This window comes from Nesoenas mayeri (genome assembly GCF_963082525.1).
Source record: "Nesoenas mayeri genome assembly, chromosome: 12".
In the NCBI taxonomy this organism is placed as follows: Eukaryota; Metazoa; Chordata; class Aves; order Columbiformes; family Columbidae; genus Nesoenas; species Nesoenas mayeri.
Genome location: NC_137547.1, coordinates 17,038,558 through 17,054,081, shown reverse-complemented (window position 1 = coordinate 17,054,081; position 15,524 = coordinate 17,038,558).

Sequence of the window (15,524 nt, the reverse complement as noted above, 5' to 3'; positions counted from 1 at the left end):
CGAGCGTTACAGAGATTTTGTGAAAGCATTGGCTTGGATTTAAAAAAAATTCATAATCAAACGTTTTCATAAAATTTAGAAAACTACTATTGCTGATCCAATATTATCGTCACATTGAAGCTGATTAATAACTTCTGTAAGCTTAAATGGAGGCAGGATTAAGCCCTGTGAAAACCAGTTTGCATAGCAAGCCTTATTCACATAAAAGACCTATGCTTTTTATTTCTCAAGGAATACATTTCACTAATTTGCAAGGTTGCAAAAGCAGGGGTTAATCTTGTACAAGGTTGACGGTTTTGTCATCTAATCTGAAAGACTTCACGTAAAGCTACAGAATTAAAAGCCAATTTAAAAAATGAATGCAATACTAGTACTTAGATATAAGACGTTATTTAAGTGTATTTAGTTGCTAGTGAAGATTACTAAAAGATGAGTTTTTGAAAGAAAATTGTTGTGAAGGAACTGCAAAAATAAGATTTAGTAGTAATATCTCTGATGTACTTAAAAAAACCCCAAACACCTTAATCTTAACTTACATCAACAAGAAAATTTTCAGATAAGTTAAATTCTATTATTTTCCATTTCTTTGGATTTGATATAAATTACTGTTTTATTAAATTATATTCTTAACATTTATTAAAAAGAAAAAATAAGTCTTGATAATTATGGCATGATAGCAGTGCAGACTGAAAAATAACTGATGAATATCAGGGGCATCTCAAATAAAAATATGTTAATAGCTGTATCTCTATTTTAAGAGCCAACATAATAAATTAATCCAAGATATTTATTGTATTAAAGATATACTAGGCCTGCAGATTTCTTAACACACAAGTATTGTGTGTGAGTACTTACACTTGCCTCTATTAAAAATATAATGTTATGGGTTTCATGGGACATTTTTCTCTGATAGACAAAAGAAATCACAGTTTTGCAACTTAGAGCCTAGTGTCCTTACTCACAAAACTAAAAACGCTATCACAATGCAGCAGTCAATTATTATTTTGTGTGCAATATGAAGTGTTGTGTGTTCCCCTGGTCAGAGTGATGGGTTTTTCCCACTGTCCATGGAGAAATACAGTAGCAAACCCCAGTCTATTGTGTGCTGTTCAAATTTAGATTTCCTTGAAACAGCAGAGTGTATGTTTTGTGTATGACTTTACCCTTAGAAATCCTCGCTGTTGGTCTTGCTCTGGAGAGAAAGGTGAAGGAGCACTGTGACCATCTTTTCCAATCTTCCTCTTGTCATTTATGCCATCACAGAATGAGAGGATTCAGAGTTCAGATGGGAGAAAGCAAGCAGTGGCTGGGGAATGGCTGATATTTCATTGATTTTGTTGCTTTGCGAAATTGATTGTTTTCTTGCTAAGGAAATGAACAATTGTGCACCATTCTTTATTGTTATCAGCTGAGTGTACTTGTTTTACTGCATAATTTTCCAGTCATAGAGGGTTTTTTTACAATATTTTGCAGTAGAACGAGTCTGAACTAAAATGAATGCAAACATTAAAAGCACACGTTCACAATACAGGGTGCACAAAAGCCTGTGCGAATTTGCAGATAACTGCCTAGACAAGCAGTTTTTAAACCATCATGAAATTATGCATGGAACAGACTGGGTTTGTTGGAGTGTTCGGAGGCAGAGCGAAGCTGGCATCTATGTAGCCAGATAGATGTAAACTGGTACCGTCATTGATGGAGACAGATACAGGTGGCACTGGGGTAGGCAAGCAGCTTGAGGGACAGTCAGTGAGATTTTCAAGGGACAGCAAAGATATTTCGATGTAAGCAGAGCACGATTCATTAACAAGAGCAAAACCAAGTGAAGCTGCTATGCCATGTGTGGGGAGTGGGACTGTGTATCCCTGGGGAACGCTATTAAAAAATCACTAAAGAATCATGGGGAAGGGCTCACTGAAAAGTTTATGTGAGCGAGTCTGCTGATAATCCTGCTACTTGGGGGATATGATTTTTTTTTTGTAGGGAGAAGTTGTAGTATTTCTTGTTCTTCAGAGGGACTTAATTTCTATGAAAATCATGATAAGACAGCTGCAGTCATTAGAGAGACATCATAATTTTGCTTGTAAGGTCATCTCTTCTGTCGAAAGTATTTTGTCACAGGACAGAGATGGCTACTTCCACTGCCAAAAGCCCACTTTAAAAGATTGACAAGAGAGATTAAAGAGGATACAGAAATTTGGAAGACATTCTTCTAACCTTTTAATGTGGTGCCATCTTGGCAGCACTGAGTCTATGGCGGGATTAGTTAGGGACGAAGCATTTCTGGAATTATGTTCCTTTTTTTTTGTCTCTTTCCATTTGGGGTATCAATTAACAGCAATTTCACCAGGGCAGTAAAGCAAGAGAGTAAACAGTAAATAAGCAGCAAGCATAATTACAAACGGTAATGAGCCTTATGAATACAGGGGTGTTCTAAGACTTGAAATTCATTTATTTTTGGAGCTTAGCATGTTCTGGGAAAACATAATGACTTTGTGAATGTATTGTCTCATTTTACATTGCGGAGATTCCATTTATTGGCCCTGGGGGCTGACAAGGAATTGACATCTGTGCCCAAATGTTCTCTGAACCTTGGCAGCAACAGGCGCCTTCATTATGCAGCGGAGTTGTAGTTCCAAGCGTACTCAAGGTGTGGGAGAGTAGCAGACTTAACCCTTGCAGGGAAAAGCAGGTTAAATAGCAAAATGACTGGAGCAATGGATTTACTAATGTGACCCATCTTCAGGGAAACTGGTGCTTCTGTGACTCTGCACCACTAGTCCAACCTGCAACTCATGGTAAATCTGTTTTGGTAACAGAATACTGGGCACGGGAGATCTCATCAGAATTGGGAAACCTCAAGATGCTTAGTTTCTTAGTTAAAGCAAATAATATTTATAATCTCTTTTAGTATGGATTTTAGCTATAGTTTTGTTTTGGTTTTTTGTTTTTTGCTTTTTTTATTTTTTTCCTTTTTAATTTTAATCCCTAAAAGTCCAACAGAGAAAGGCAAAACAGTGAAGATGTGTCCTGTGTTGAATAAGGTTTGCGATTATTCTGAATCATCTAAAAATTAGTTCAATGAAAACTTATTCAAGATTAAGCAGTTGTGCAATCCCCAGTGTCTGGCAAAAGAGAGATTACTGGTTTACCTATCAATAAATTTAAGGTTGATTACTTTAGCAAAAAGTCAGTTTTTTTCTTAAAAAACCATTTTACATAACTGAAAATCCTGGTCTGCAATGTCACTTTTATGTTTTCTGTGTGGTCACATCTACAATGAGGGTAGAATTTCATTAAAGTAAGGCCTGAAGCATACACAGATGGATTTTATTTTTAAATAGGACTATCCATATAGATTATAAAAGGAAAGTTTTGTGAATATGGTATTTCAGGAGCACTAAAAAGCAATTAGGATCATCCATTTAGTGAATTTTGGTGGTCAGAAAGACATTAGCTAGGATCAGATTTTCTCATTCATCATACCCTGTTACTTATGGATAAACAAGGTGATATGGTGTCTTGCTAATTCTCAGATATCATTATATAATATAATTGTGTTCTTGAGAGCCTGTTGAAGGCCATTTCCAATTAGCATTGTATATAGGAAACATTGGTTTAAAACAGTGATGCTAAGTGTGACACAGCAAGCAAAATGCAATCGTGTCATCTGTGTGTGTGCTGAGAGAACGGTTATTTCTGTGTGTGTGTGTACACTGCAGGAGAGAACAATTTTGTGTATTGAAAGATTGAACTGATCGTGACAGTGAGTAAGGTATTTGGCTTTTTAAGATAGAATTCTAGATGCCAAGATCACCGGGTTCATGCTACTACCCAGATGAGTTTGAGAGTGTGCCAGGAAACTAAAAGCAGTTGATAAACCCCAGAAAAGTAGTAAATCAAAAGCTAGAAAGCTTTTGAAAATTTTAAGAAGCTGGGCTATATGCAGGCATGATCATATAATTCTGAAAAAGAGCTTGATTACTTCACAGAGTGTGTTATGTACCAGCATGTTAATGGTCAAACCCTAAGAGCTTTACACTTTGACTCTAATGAGTGCCCCAGAAGTTTGGATGTTTATATGAACATGATCTCTCTTTAAAATGATGAGCTTAAACCCCTAACTCTGCTACGTTTTTATGTATATCCTTTAATCTAGTCTCTGTATTGATGGGATTATTCGTATGAATGAGGTTTTGCAGGCTTGGTCCTAACATTTATACAATGGATTATATTGATGCATTTACTACATCAATGGCCAAAATGAATTCAGCTGTGTTTATGCATACGCTGCTGTATAGACTAGAACTCACTTTCCCATGATACTGTCTAGTAAAGAACATTAATTAAATGGTGCACTGTTGTTCTGTACCAAACAAACAATAGAAAAATCTCAGATCCTTTATTCCACCGCTTTGAACTTCATTCAAGAGTATAACCTGATATTGAATTATTCTCAAGATATTGCTCAAAAGGCAAGACTCCCCATGTGCCACTAAGCTGCAGGTTCTAGAAGCACAAAAATTCTTGCTAAACCTTTAGGAGAAAAGGAAATGTAAAATTTTCTGTAGTCTTTATGTGCATCCTAAATATGTGTTCTTGAACACTTTCACTCACCATTTACTAATAGTCTTTTCTCTTCTTCTGTCTGTCCTCATTGCCTATAAGGTAATAATGTATCCATTGCTTATCATACTCCTGGTCTTTCCTCTCCCTTCTTTTCTATGAGGTTAGCACAAGCTCTTGGCGTCATAGGTATGTGTGTGGTTCATTTCAAGAACATTGGTAACCTCAGTGATATCAAAAGGACTATTAGCATGCAATTAGTATACACATACCTAAGTACCTAGATGAACTGTAGCTTATGCATTCAGAAATATGGATGTTGTTGCAAAATCCGTTGATTTCAATCCAGAACAGTTGAACCATTCCCGTTTTCTGTAATGAGATTTTGAACAAGCTTTGTATGAAAAGAGGTTTAAGCCACTTGTACAATAGCTGACCTCAGAAAGTGCCTGAAAAAAATGTTTGTGCATTGGGAAAGTAATGTTAATAAACAGCAATTCAGACCTCCAAGCTATGGCAAATACCACAGCAGTCATCAGAGCTGGCATGCCATTGGATTTTCATGACTGCGTGCTTTTAATTTATCAGTTGTTCTCTTGCATCAAAATCCATTAAATAGGTGCCTGCTTTATTATTACATACAGAAAACTGCTTTAAAAGAACAATTTAAAGTTGCCAACTTAGTATTTCCAAAGTTAGTACCTACCTAATTAAGGTAAGAATTAAGATAGTAGCCCTAATTCATCTCCCTTGTCTGTACTCACAGTGATACAATGCTAACTACTTGACCAGAGCACTGTTTGTTTCTGTGTGACCAAACCTCCTTTTTAGCACTTTTAGTTGAGTGAGAAGTTATTAATTCTTCTTGCCTTCCTTGGTGAAGGTGTGATCTCAAGCTATGTCTGCTGTACACTATTCACATTCTGCTTTCAAGACATTAATCCTTCTTTGTGACCTATTCTGTGGTGTTCATCATGCATCACTTTATCACAATATTTCTGTGAAATGATGACCTGCTAGGATCTCTGATTTTTTTTAATATAAGAAGTTGTGGCACACATACAATTAAATCCAAATTTTCCACTGTTTTTCCTCGCCCAGGATAAGACATTGCACCCAGACTATCTACCTATAAATGTGATCAAAAGTACATGTGTAGCCCAAAGTTTCTGGAACACAAAAGTTACAGAATTTGTCTGTTAGTGCCAATTCCCATGCTCATTCCCTCTGTTTCCATCCTAGCTGTTTACCAGAGTGCTCTCACTGCGCTTTATCTTGCCTAATTCCTGCTCTTGGTCTCTGTAGTAATCCAGTTTTAATGTCTTTACTTTCTCCACAGCAGCTTTTCTAATCTTGGCATTATTTCAAAACATTCCTAGACGAAAGAGGAGATGAGCAAGAGCAAACTGAGGTCTACAGTGGCTGGACAAAGGTAATGCTCAAACTGGAACTGGGGAGGATCTGCCTGGACACCACGAAAAATCAATTCACTAAGAGGGCAATTAAGCTTCAGGACAGAGGTCCAGAAGGGATGTGCACTCTTTAGTTTTCAAGGTTTTCAGACCCAAGTGGACAAAATCCTGAAAAACCTGATCTGAGTATTCTGGTTTGACTGTGCTTTGAGCAAGAGATTGGACTGGAGACCCAACAAGGTCCCTTCCAACTTGAGTGATGGCATGATTCTGTAAGAATGTTGCCGCAGCTCTGTGCTATAGCTCTGTAAGTTGCTACTAGGTATTAGGTTTAGTACATTTTAGGGTTTGTTTGTTTGTTTTCTTCTGTTTTGGACTTGCCTAATTTATTTTATTGAAGAGAGTTGTCCCTCAGATCCTTTCCTTCATTACTTTCCCTCTTTCACAATTCCAGCTTCCCTCTTTGCCTCTGTTTTTTGTATCTTTACCTTCTAATTTGGGAGCACAAAAGCATTTAAAGGAATGAGTTGCCAGAATTTAGTAACGCTGGCAAAGCATCCTGTATTCTCTTTGCCATGCTTTTGGAACAAGCTGTTTTGGCTGAAACTTTCAGAAAACAGTAATCATCTGGAGGCAAACACTCAGGAGAGAAAATTGTATCCTGATCTGTTGTAGTTAGTAGAGTAAAGGACAAGTGAAAACAGTGTGTTCTAATTAGAAGTATGAACAGCTTCATCTCTAATAAAGCTGATTCAGGGATTTAGTGATGACCTAAATCAATAAGAGATTCCTAGTAAAATGAAAGGGAAAATATTTTTTAATCATGGGAGTTAAAAACATGTTCTGCTAAACTTTCCATGGAAAAATGGTTTGTGTGTGTGTGAATACTTCTCTGTGCTCCTGGATATGCAGATACCTACCTGGAGAGGCATGAGGGGAAGCGTCCTCCCCTGAAATCTTAATGTGTAATTAAGGAAGAAAACTTGGTGTTTGAAATAAATATTTTGATGTAGATATGAATAATTTAAACTAGATATAATATTAATTGTGAGGGCTTTGTGCAATGGTGTCAAGGCTTTTGACTTCATCTACTAATTTGAAATATATTTTTATATTAATTATTAAGAAGAAAGCTGAGATAGCACATTCCTTTATAATATATTTGCAAGTGATTAGTTAAACTAGTGATATTGTTACAGAATGTAGTTAGCAATTTTCAAAATGTTAAATGAAGTGGAAAGACATTGAAAACAGTATTTTAAAAGTTCTTTTAAGAATCTTTTTTTTTTTTTCCAGGATAGTGTTTCTAAGTATATTAATATTGTATCCAACTCAAAATGAATTGAATTAGGCCCACCCATTATTGATTATTTTCCATGCTTTGCAACTATTTATAGCATACACCTTTTTTCATGTTTAGTCTACCTTTTCTCCAGGGCTCAACATCAGTAGCACGGATATTTTGGGCATTATTACTGTACACTTAACATTCAGTAAAACTTCACCTGTTTATAAATAGTTCAAAACCACTAAGTGATGGAGAAAGAGTCTCAGAATTTTCTGTGATCGGGATTTGGGTGTGAAATCTTTGAAGACTTGTTCCATTGTAAGGAATCTGAACCAGTTGCTAGAGATTTCATTAGTTTTGATAAGGAAAGGGTTGTTTTAGCAGTGACTGAAAAACAGAGGAGGTGAGCTGGAGAGCAGGGGAGTCACAGAAATGTCTTCAGTGAATAAACATGTAAAATTCCACATGTCATAAACAGGGCTGATAGTAGGTTGTCCTGGGAGAGAGAATGTCAGGAAAAAAAAGGTTGTAAAGCTCACCCCCAGTGCTATGGGTAAAATAACATGATAATGAAGAAAGATTCAAAATCGGGAGAGGATACGCAGTCAAAAGCCATTTTAATTGTGTGGCCTTGTCTTTGTGCCTTTTGAAAATAAAATGTGCTTCTTTATTGTCCTCTCTCTCTAGATCTCAGAGGCATTTCTTCATACTAGCTCTGTATTTAGGCAGCTACCTCATCATTATTCATCTAAGTCATCAAAATTTTAAAAAGGACTAAAAACCCTGATATGTTATAAATAAAATATGGGAAAGAGGACAGTGACAGAATAAGAGTTCATATATTTGAGGGAATATCCACCAGAAAGCCCTCACATGGTATTTGCAATGTTTTCTTATTGTTTATGTATTATGAAAATAAGAATAAAAAGCTATCTGATCAATAGTTAGAGCTGATATCATACAGATGTTGTGTGACAGTATATATACTCAATCTTCATTCAAAATTCACAGTTTTTATTTCTTCCACTGTAATTGCCTCTGTACTGTGGCTTTCAATAGCTGTAAATTAACTCTGCCATAATTACTCTCTTCTTTTTCCTCAAATATTTCTATCCTTGCTATAAATTGTAATTCTGTTACTTCCAGTATTGATATTGTGATGCGTTCACTAAGACAGCACAGTATCTGGAGACATGTATATATATTTTTGGAATAGTTTTCTTTCACCCTCCCCCACTTTTATTGGTATGGCTGATTTCTCTTGGCTCTGAGCCCAGTTTGGTTTAGTTTTTGTTTATTCTGTACAGGATTCCAGACTCTGCATTGAGATGGGCACTGTATAAATTAATAAATAAATTCAATATATGCTTGCTTTTAGTGGTTTACTTGGCACATCTGTTTTTCAGAGGTTTCTAAATCTTCATGATCTGCATAAGATATCTCTAGTTACATAGGATTAAGGAGAGTATCATATTTTTAACATGTACAGGGTTTCCCATTAAAAACTCATCATTTACTAACAGCTACAGTCCTCTGGCATATTGGATACCACAGTACATCTCAACAGTTGGAATGTAGAATAATGGTTCTATTTAAGACACTACGGGTTTCTTAACTATGGTAAATACTCGTGTTTTTAACGCTGAAAACTGTTGTTTTGTACTCAGAATGTTTTTAAGGGTTCTCTACATTTATTTTATAGCCTCTGCATATATAAACATATATGTTGCATCCTGTTGAAATTACTGACATTCCTTCAGTATTTCAAGAGCTTTCGCAGGCATAACTGTATGAAACAGTCTTCAACGTATCTATTGTTGCCAATTGCACCGCTTTGACATAACCAAAAGCATCTTAATGGGAAACAAGGGGCATTTTCCACAAAAAATTGCCAATGGTCCCCATTATTTATGCCAAGGTAACAAAGAGCCATTTAGAAAAACACTCAGCAAATATTGTGGCACCCAATTAACCCATAAATAGCTCAGAAATGAGAAGAGATTGCCTCTTAGCCATCCAGCAGTTAGAGGATAATGGCAGACTTTGGTTCTGTGGGAGAGCATCAAGTTATCTAAATGGAATGAATAGGTTCTATTTATGACTTGTGGATTGTAGTTCTTCTTGTGATACTTGCAGAGAAGGTGGAAAGAAATGGAGGCTGTGGAGAGAAGGATGGTGTGTTGATCAACTTGTACAGTTTCTGTAATAAACCTGATTAGACAGATGATTAATGTCTACCATAGGCAATGTGGTAGGCAGAAGAATACTTGTGAATCTAGCAGGGATTAAGGTCTGACCTGAGCACAGAGTTTATCAGCACTGTGAAGAGTGAATGCTTCTAAGCATGCCCAAAAGTAAACCTTTAGATACCTAAGGAGCTTTAATGAAAGAACCATTGATAGCTGTGACGTTGGCAGTCATAGCCCATAAACTATAGATTAGGTGCTAACTGAACTGAAATTCTGAAGGATCTGAATTTTATAGTAGTGCTTGACTGCTATCTAAGGCTTCTTATGGATTTAACCTTAAGCCTTTAAACAGTGTCTTGCTAGTCTGGAGAAGTCTTTCCAGATGTGCAGTTATTGGGTAAGAAAACACAGATATTTCAGCAAAATCTATGCATCTGGATCTTCGGAAATACATTCATCAGCAGTGTTCACTAATATCTGTGGTTTATGACAGTAAAGTCCTCCAGTGCTCTTGACTTCCACTGCAAGAAATTTGCCCATTTATGGCCTACATATGACCCACTCAGTTGGCAATAAATATGTACACAATGTACCTTTCATGCTCCCAGTTATGTTTACTCTCTAAACAGATAGGAGTCCTGGATATTCCCCATTCATCTTTGATATATTTGGAAAATGTTATTGTCTTTAACATGGCAAGCCTAAGACAAGGGAAAATAATACCTGGGATGTCCCTAGGTCTGTTGGAGAGAGGGCTAAATGGGTTAGATTTGCTTCATGTACGTGTAGTCCTAGTGTGAGTTCCTAAGTTGTACAAAGCTCTCCAGCGCTGAAGGGCACTGCTAGGAACTGGGAAATGGTGCCTCACCTCCCATGATGTCTCATGGTTAAACAGAATGCTCTAGTGGAAGCAGTGCCACTAGTTTGGTGATACCTTTTCATGATATAAAGAGATGTAAAAAAAAGAAATGTCTGGGTGCATTATCAGTATGTTGTCCTTACATTGAACGGCTAGTGTTTCTGAGACAAGACCTTATAAAGAACACAAACGTGAAAAGTGTATGGAAAAAAGGTTCCTCAAACATGGACATATTACAAAATAAAAGTAGCTAAAAAAGAAAGAGAGTGGAAGAAGCAGGTGTCTGGATGCACTAACATGTATTGAAATATAGAAGTGCAATTCACCTTAAATAAAAGACAAAAGAAACCCAGCCAAACAAAAACAAAACAACCAACAACAGCACAAAACCAAACCAGCCAATAACAACACAAAACAAAACCAGCCAACAATAACAAAAGCCTCCTAACAAAGCCAAAACCAAATAAACAAAACCTGAAAACCAACCAACCAAACCAAACCAAACAGCCCTCCTTCATTTGTGGCAGGAACACTTATTTTAAAAGCTATTTGAAATTTAAACATTTGATATCACCTCTACTGAAAGTAACCCAGTACGTGTCCAAAGGGATGCTCAGAAGTAAGAAAGAAGATTATACAATAGAAGAAAAGGGGTAAAAATGGGAGCAGAATTAAAGTTGTGCAGGCAGGCAACTTTTGAGTGGCAATGTCTCCCATTTCCTTCCTAAGCACATCCACACTTAGTTTCTAAGAAAGCAGGAAGGACATACAGGCAAATTGCCAACCAGATGGTGCAATCGAGTATGAAGAATGCATTCAGAAGGGCAGTAAAATGCAGAATTAAAAAATGCTATCATTTGCTTTCCTGACACAATACAGGAAAAAATTCACATGGAAAAAATAAATGCTAACTATATATTTATGCCTTCTAGTCATTTTTGTGCCTTAGCTTCAGAAAACCTTCCACCTTTCAGTTTTCCTGTAGTATCTCCTACACCTAAGTAATTTATTCTTATTCCAACTATGTTTCTTTGTAGATTTTTCAAGATTTCCTTATTATTGCCTAAATATGTTTCTGCTAAGATACAAAATAATTTAACTGTGAGAGAAGGATTAGGTCCATTCTGAGGACTTGAGTAGTTGCTGCTCTTACAGAGCATGAAGAAAAGAAAACAGTACTTGCTGTCTAGACTTATACATAATCAATAGATGGGGAGGCTGTCAGTGAAATTAGTGGCAACCCAAGGACTTATGTTGTTTTTCATATGTCATATGATTTCCAATTTATTACTGGAATTGCATCATGTGTATGTTTGAATTTTGTCTTTGGAATAATTTTATATTCTTTTTTACTTACAATCTGGTTTTATTGTTATCGTACATTGGCTCTTTTCAAAACAAGGCTGAGTGTGTACTGCATACATTATGCATATACAGAAATACACATCCTCGCCATACTCCTCTGACTTACTTTTATATTTCAGAAAATACATGTAGACGTGCATGAAGTTTTCTCACAGGAATAGTTTGTAGTTATTTGAAGGTAATTTTTGCTTGTTTGAAGCGTAGTTTTGTTTATGTGATTGGATGTAACAATTACATATCAATACATGATCAGAACTTGACAAATGTAGTCATAATTGAAGAGAGGAAGCCGTATCCTGGCAAAAATGTAGGAGCCAGCCATCTGTCCTGAAGATTGTCAGCCTTTTTGGTTTGGATTTTATGTCTATATCTTCATATTCTATTATATAAATATATATATATGGACTATCTATCTTCACCTTTTTTCTCACGAATAGCTTCCAAATGGGATTAAGCTACAGCATATTAGCTTTATCGTCATGAGTCGTTAAAAGACCTGCCACCTTCTTTCTCTGCCCAGTCTTAACTTGTCTTTACATGGTGCTGTTGACAAACAAGTGCTTGTGGATTACAAATGAATCTGAAAAGAAACCAAAGATTGTAACTCATAGAATAAATTATTTTTTATTCATTATTAGAGCTCTTTATTTTTTTGTTATCTCATGTTTTGCATTATGGAAAGCCATGTTGCCTTCTTTTTTTCTTTTGTATTACTGAATTCTGAATCTATTTACTTAGTTTGCAGGTATTTTTTTATTCAATGCTTGAAATCCAGTCTTGATTGCGAGGAACCAAATGTGACCTTCATTCTTCCTTTCTTGGAAATTCCTTCCAGTTATAAAGATTTTACAAGTGATTTTGACATTGATAGGCATAGAACAAGCTCTGTTGTATCCAGGTTATGTTCTCTGTAACACACGTATAACCTTATTTCTCTCCCAGGTGGCTTGAATAATATTTGAGAATTTACCTATAACAGCAGGTTAGACAAACATGCGGTTGAGCTGGTAGAACTGCATTGCTGATGGAGACAGTAGAAGCTGTGGGCTGTCAGGGTTTATGTGAAATTTCCATTGCTTCTGGTGTTTTTGCCTGGTGGTTGGAGAAACTGGAACCCAGTAAAGTGAAATGGGCATTAAACCCTTCAGTGATAGTTTCCAGTCAGTTTCAGAATTACTCTAACCTTTTGAGTTCTTAAATTAGATCAGCCATTGCTTGAGATTTTGTGTATGTGTCTGGAGAGGAGACGGACTAACTTTAATTGCATCAAGGTCCCCAAAGGTTTTGTCTGTGTATATGGTCAAATAGTTTTAGCCCTAATTTCTCCAGGCAAGAGCAAACTTGACTCTTGCCAAGGTTTTCTGGGAAAGAGAAATACCACAGAAAATGCAGAAAGAACTAGTTGACAACTCATCTATGAACCAATAGAAGAATTTGATGTCATGCTGCATGTGGCAAGGGTAATAATGTCTCAAAAGCCAAGATAGGTTGAAAATCACAAGCATCAGGCAGCATCTTGTAACTGGACCAGAAGTATTCCAGATATCATGGTGCTTTCACATTGATTTAATCATTGTTGGTTGTTGTTATGGGGATCTGAAAACATACTTTCTTAAATAATTGAAGTTGAGCAATTCCCAGTTCCATTGACTTCAGTTGAATTTGTCAGCTAGTGCCCAACAGTGGTGAGAAAAAAAAAACACAAGCTGAGTTATGAATTATTAGGAAAGAAATAGAACACATATTGGAAACCATGACTCTGTGGCTGTGTAGAGCCCTGGTAGGCTCAGCTTCTTCAGTGCTATGAGTAATTGTCCTGTTCCCATTTCAGAGTGGACATGTGAAGAGCGATGAAGGTGATCAGACTTATGGGACGGTTTCCATGTGATAAAAGAAATATTATGATCTTCAATCTGGAGAAGAATCAACTGATAGAGAATATGATAGAGATCTACAGCCCTGGGAATGACAGGAAAAAGGTAAGTAAAAAATCACTGTACCCTCTTCACATGTAAAGAACCAAGCATTGAAAACATTCAACACAAATGAAACAATTTTTTTTTTCACATTGAGATATTAAATAACTTGTGGAACTCCAGTTCAGAGGCTGTTAAGGATGCGAAAAGTTGACAAAGCTTCAAAGGTGAACCAAACATGTTAATGGAAGGAAAATCCATCCAAAGCTGTTAAATAAAAACATGCCATCTCTGGATCAGAAAATCCTTGAGCCATAAATGAGTGGAAGCTGGGGATATATAAATAAAGTAAGTAGCATTTATATACTTTCTTGCCTAGCAATCTGACCTACCATAGCCACTTTTTGTTTGTTTGTTTGTTTTTGTTCAACGTAGCTACTATGATACTTAAAATTAAACTTGCTCAAGCGCTTTGCTGGTTTAATGCCTTTGTGCATAGTATATCTGTTTAGCCCGTTATTTTAGATTCAGGGTCATAGGAAATAAATCACTGTTTAGGAAAGGCAACAAAAGAAAATACAGCTTTTCTTTTTCTGGTGGGCAGTACTCTGCCTTCAGAGTCAATACTGAGTTCACAAGCATGGTGTTAATGGACGGCTTTGCTGGAGCTGTCAGCATTCAGTCAGATAAGATGTGACACTGGGATTTTGACCATTTGTGGTTATTAAAGTTCTTGTGTACTTATTATAGGATAGTGGAAATTAGCCTTGGTGTCCTGGTCTAGTTCCAGTTCATGCGTCTCCTGCGGTTTGACTTGGATTGGTTCCTTTTTCACCCTTCAGTGTGTGCTGCTGGTTAATGACTGCAGTAACTTAAGAACAGCACTGTAAAGACTCCATGTGGTAAAAAGTTTAACACAGATTATTTCATGTCTAACACGGCAAATAGAGTAAACTGTGCAACAGTTCTTGAACATAATATGAATACAGAGTATATGTGAACAGTTGCATACTTTGTAAGACACTGGTCATAATTTGCAGTGAAGAAGAGTCAGCATTATCTCAGTGAATCTCGATGAAGCCAGCAGAGCTGCATGCATTCTGTGGAGAATCTGGTATGTTATTGAGTGACTAGATGTGACTGATGAGCTGATGTTCTAAATTTTGCACTGAGATTAGTGACACACAGTTTTCTGAATACACTATGAAATTTGCTTTAACGTAGAAGATGAGCTGGGGTTTTACTCTTAGGGTTTGGTTTTTTTTTTCTTCTTTTCCATCAAAAGGCTTTGTATGCATCATCAATGTAAGGCAAGTGAGAGAATCATCTGTCTTTGGGGAAATGATTGTCTACATTCTCAGTGAAAGGTCAATGAGTAGTGGGTATTAATTAATCCAGCTGGGCACACAGCATCCCAGGTTTAACAATGTCCAAGCTTTTTATAATGATGATAGATTTTAAGGACCTGCCTTTCAGTAATGGCATCCCATCTGTTTGGGGTTAGAGCTTTCAGCACATTAGGGGGGTTGTTTAGATTCTTCTTTATAAAGTTGGTCCGGCTTGTGGGATAGTCCCAGGATAGTCCCAGTTATTTTGAAGAAAAAGAATGCTTAGTGAGAAATTAAGGCCAAAACTTGAGTCAGATATCTTTTAAAATATTTTTGGAAAAACAGATGAAACACATTTGCTTTTGAAAGCAAAGATAGTGGAAACTGTAAATGTCTTTATTAAGATATTTCTGAATTTCTTGTTTAATGTAGAAATATGAAATATACTGTCATTGGGTTGGACATAGCTGCATGACTGATTTCTTATAGTGCCCAAGTGCCTTGTTTCCTGATGTCCATAGTACCAGACTGAAGAAAGTTGGTCCACTGAAGAGTCATGTTCTTGATAGATGTTGATGTGGTATGTTTTGCACCACCGTGA